This window comes from Scylla paramamosain, chromosome 27 (genome assembly GCF_035594125.1).
Source record: "Scylla paramamosain isolate STU-SP2022 chromosome 27, ASM3559412v1, whole genome shotgun sequence".
Lineage (NCBI taxonomy): Eukaryota > Metazoa > Arthropoda > Malacostraca > Decapoda > Portunidae > Scylla > Scylla paramamosain.
In genome coordinates, this window is record NC_087177.1 from 14,709,309 (window position 1) to 14,714,308 (window position 5,000).

At 46.6% G+C, this 5,000-nt stretch overlaps 1 protein-coding gene across 6 annotated transcripts in view; it reads left to right on the forward strand.

The window, feature by feature from the left end:
* Nucleotides 1-5,000, forward strand: part of LOC135114267 (ankyrin repeat and fibronectin type-III domain-containing protein 1-like) — a 283,842-nt gene that overhangs the window by 189,149 nt on the left and 89,693 nt on the right. The gene's annotated exons all lie outside the window — the stretch shown is intronic.

The following is a 5,000-nucleotide window of genomic DNA, read 5'->3' on the forward strand; positions in this document are numbered from 1 at the left end:
TCAGGGGGGGAAGGAAAAAAATGTCCCATACGCCTTCATCACTGTCCTATTTTTTCACTGGAAGCGCCTCTTTTATCTCTCTTTATGCCTCTGTGTCTGGGTGGCTTGTTATCTGGCTCTCTGGCTGTCTGTTCGTTCGTGTATGTGTCTGTCTGCTTCCACTAACCCTCCCCTGACTGATACACGATTTTTAGTGTCTAAGGATAAACTTTTAAAGAATTATGATGGTAAGAAATTTTATGCGTTCTGTTATTGTGTTATGTCAGTCGGTGGGAAGGAAATGTGTAAGAAGCCAGCCGTCCTACACCCATCTGTCTATACATTTACACCCTTTGCATCTAATTCCTCAGCGCTTTTCTACCTCTACACTCCATTGATATCCTTACATACCTCAAAACTTCTCCGTTGATATCACTACATTTCTCCATCAACACCGGTACACCAATTGCAACCTACCTGATACACCTCCACACCCTTGTATACACTCATATATCTTTCAACTCCTTTTTCAGTACCGCTACACCCTCTCCTTCTATACCATTACATCCCTACACCCCCTCCATCAGCACCTTTCACCCTCACAACCCTCCAATACCTCCTCCCCACTTCCACATTTCGTATATCTTTCATCAACGTCACTAGGCCTGCCTTACGTTTCTGCCTCTCCCCGCCTCTTCACTTCCTTTCACCCTTCCCTTACCTACTGCCTCTCTCAGCTTTCAACTACCTGTCTTCCACCCTTTTATTCCCTTCCCCTCAACTCCGGTCTCCACTCTTTCTGCGTCCTCCGATATTCCCACCTTTCCATCCTCTCCCGTCTCCACCATCCTGTCTCCTCCGATACCTCCACCTTTCCATTTTCTCCCTCCGCCATTAACGCCACCTCCTGCACTTAAGCGGGCAAGAGTAAATTCTCGTATTTAGTGGAAACTCATTTGTGGTTTTATGTAAGACTGCAAGTCTCCGGCAGCCAATGGTTTGGTTGCTCACTGGGTCTCGACGCCTCTGACTGGCTGCTCGGGAAAGTGTTACGACCAATGGGGGGATCGTTTCATGTGATGGTTCGTATTTTGAATGAAACGTTAAATGATGTGATGTGGGAAAAACAACGGGGACGAGAATAATGATGTGTAGTTTTGTAGTCACCAATCACTGCCTTGTATTGCAGAAGATGTGATGTGATGTAGCGACTGGTGTAAGAGGCGGTATTTATAATCTGCCGTATTGAAGCTGTTGTGTTCTCGTTGTGTGTTTGTAAGGTTATGATACAATGACCACAACGACTAACAGCAATGGTAATCTGTTGTATTGAGGTTGTCGTGGTGTCTGTGTGTCTGTAAGGTTATGACAACCCCAACAACGAATGACGATAACGATAATTTATATTGTGTGATCTACTGTCGTGTAGTTCTGTTTATCTGTTTATTTTCACCAAACCCATCACGGCCCATCAAATGCCATTACCATTTACTCATCACAGCCGTCAGCCCACGTCACCATCACAGCTACTTTCCCCATCACAATCGTTGCTACACATCACCATCACACCCTCCTCCCCCCTCGTCACCATCAAATTCACTTCCCTGTCACAGCCGTCACTGCACGTCACTACCACACAATCTCCCGCTAAATAAAACGACAGCAGTAATAAGACTAACACACACACAAAAAAAAAAAAAAACACGAAGAAAAACAATGTTAAGACAAAAACAACATGGCGGCGTCTAGACTTCCGGACGTCAGTAAAACAAACACTGCTTCTTCTTTTTCTTCTTTTTTTTTTTCTTTTCTCTCCACTTACGAAATTAAGTCTTCCCTTCACGAGTGTAAATATTGGCGTTGATAAAAAAAAAAGTTATGGCGTACAAGTCGATGGTTGACATAAATATGGCGGCAGTGAGGAGGAGGAGGGGGAGGAGAAAAGGGGAGGGTGATGGGGAGCGACAACTTGAAGTGCATTACTGGTGGGGAGAACTGGAGTATAACTGGGGAGAATATGGCAGCGATAAGAAAGCAGGAAGAGGAGGAGGAGGAGGAGGAGGAGGGAGAAGGGGAATGGTGGGGTGTTATTAATGGAAAAGAGTTATAGGGTTGGGAGATGTAGAGCTGGGGAGAATTGAGAGGATTGTGAGGAGGGGGAGGAGGAAGGAGAGGAAGAATTAATGTGATTGGTGGGAAGAAAGTTATGGAGAGGAGCTAGCTGAAGTGCGTTACTGGCGGGGAGAATATCGATGTAGAGCTGGGGAGAATAATATTGAGGATATAGAGGCGTAGACTGAATCGCTACAGCTGGAGAGGGAGAGGGTGCAAGGTGGGGAGGAGGCGGATAAAGGGGAGGATTGTATGGAGTGTTATTGGAAGGGAGGCTGGTGGTGCAAGGCGGGATTGATGGGGAGTAGAGGTTATGGCGGTGTTATAGTGGTGAGGGTGATTTTGCAAGGCCGGGGTAAAGGAAAAGGACGTAGGGGTGTTATGGTGGTGAAGGTGGTGCGTGGAGTTGTTGGAGAGTGGTGAGGGTTGATGGGGTTGTTTTGGATGTGGAAGATTTTGGAATAGGGTGGAGGGAATAGTAGAGCGTATCTTAAGAAGGTAAGGAAACAAACTGAGATATTATTCTTAACTCGGAGAATAAGAGAATCTAAATACTGGTTGCGTGAAGAGTGTGAAGGGCGGGAGCGTGGGTACTTGGAGAGAAGGAAAGGATGGACGGGATTATTCAATTTGTAAGGACGAGGAGAGGAAGTTTTTGAGAAAGTAAAGAGAACACACACACACACACACACACACACACACACACACACACACACACACACACACACACACACACACACACACACACACACACACACAGGCCTTTTTGATTAGTACAAACATATTACCACTTATTTCAGTGTGTTCATCCATGACACTGGTATCACCCTGTGTTGAGTGCCGCTGGATTCAAACACTCTAAGGTACATGCCAAGAAATAAACGCGACCATGCTGCACCTCTGTGTCCGAAGAACCAGCCATGCATATCGTACGCGTTCATTTGTGAAAAATGGAGTGAGCTGCGAGGATTATGTGTAAAGTTTGCCGCTAAGAAACAAGCTGAAGAGTTGAAAACTAAAAATTAAGATAAAAAATCATGTCCATTAACATTTTTTTTAGTGAGAAAGTAAGAGAAAAGTTAAACCCATAACGAATCTAAATTCTTGAAATGACCTGAATCTCTCCCTCGAAAGTGTCCCAAAGTAGCACAAGGAGAATGCCCCACGTAGCCCACCAGGCACCTCTGTTGATTCGTACCCGAGGTAGTCTACTGAAGGAGCAGCGGCTCTCGTGACGCGAAGTACGGGGGAAGCAATGAGGGGAAAGACGGTCGTTTTGTAGCTGCAGTGATGGTCCAACTTCTCGGCCACTACCATCGCTCCTAACGAGGGGCGTCCCAGCTCCGGGCAGCAGCTTGGGCCGCCACATGCAGGCCGAGGCTGTGCAGAGTTTTAAACACTCTTGAGAATTTCGTGATCCCAGATGGCTGGCACTGAAGAAAAGAAAAAAAAGAAAAAGGAATTAATCTTTTATTAATATTATCTTGATTAGGAGAAGCAATCATACCAAAATTACGTCCCGTCAGGTGGCGGGAGCGGCTCGTCTCCAGCGATCATTCTCATAACGGAATGAGATGAAAGAGAAAGAGTCTCATCACCAGAAGTGAGTCGCTCGCTGAGTGAAAGCACGGACAACTCCGACGCGGCGACGACAAAAGCCTCAGGGGCAAAGGACCGGAAAGACTACAATACGTAGCAAGCTATTCATCGCGGAAACAATGATGCTTCGCCCAAAGAAAATCATGCAAAGGTAATATCTGTTTCGGCAAGAGGTTTATGCGAGGAAGCAGCGTGAGTATCGCAGAGTTGTGGCGGGAGGAAAGGAGGGGATGTGTTCCGTGCGTGGCCTGGACAGGTGGCTGGTTGGTGGTCGGCTGAGGAAAAAGTGTCCCCTTGCTATTATGTCTTTCCTTACTGCGGGAGCGAGACGAAGGGAGATTGGGGCGGCGAGGTACGACTGCAGTACACGTGTCCCGCTTATGGCCTGAATTTTTCTAATTCGTATCATCTTTATTTAATGAGTATTTAGATTCATACAAATCCAGTGACTAAGTATTTGCTCGTATGATTAAAAAACATCCATGTTTTTTTTTTTTGTATGTAAAGCCAAGAGCAGAGAGAGAGAGAGAGAGAGACATTCCTGTGATCTTATGCACCAGATGGCGTAGGTGTATAGTGGAGGTAAGATCAGGTTGGGATGCAAGCCAGCCTTTGACTGAGGCTGGAGGGGCGAGGCAGGGAACTAAAGGAAAATGTATCGCACCAGCAAGGGACACGAGGTCGCTGTGTGTGCCTCTGTACCAAGACAAGCGGATACAGACTCACTATATAACCTGCACCTCCCATACCTTTCTGCCGTGTTAGATAGTCGGTACCCGAGGCAAGCGCGGCCTCGGCAACTAGCATCCTCCTACACTGCAGACAATGAACACACGCACGAATAAATTGAGGGAAATGACCAGTGAAATTGCCTGTAAAGAAACGTGTCGTATGTAGCATTGCTCTACTTAGTTCCCAGTCCTCCGCCGCTCCTGCCCAAGTCCCACGTCAGACAAATGCACACACACACACACACACACACACACACACACACACACACACACACACACACACACACACACACACACACACACACACACACACACACACACACAGAGAGAGAGAGAGAGAGAGAGAGAGAGAGAGAGAGAGAGAGACAGAGAGAGCGCAGACAGGCCGCCCCCGCACCAGCCAGTGAGTGATATCTCCCTAAAGAAATATGAGGAAATGAGAAAGAATTGTCATGCTGTATGTTAGGGAATGACAAACACATATTTTTACGTACATATCTGGAGGAAAAAATGGCTACTTAGAGGAGAGAGGGACAGAGAGAGAGAGAGAGAGAGAGAGAGAGAGAGAGAGAGAGAGAG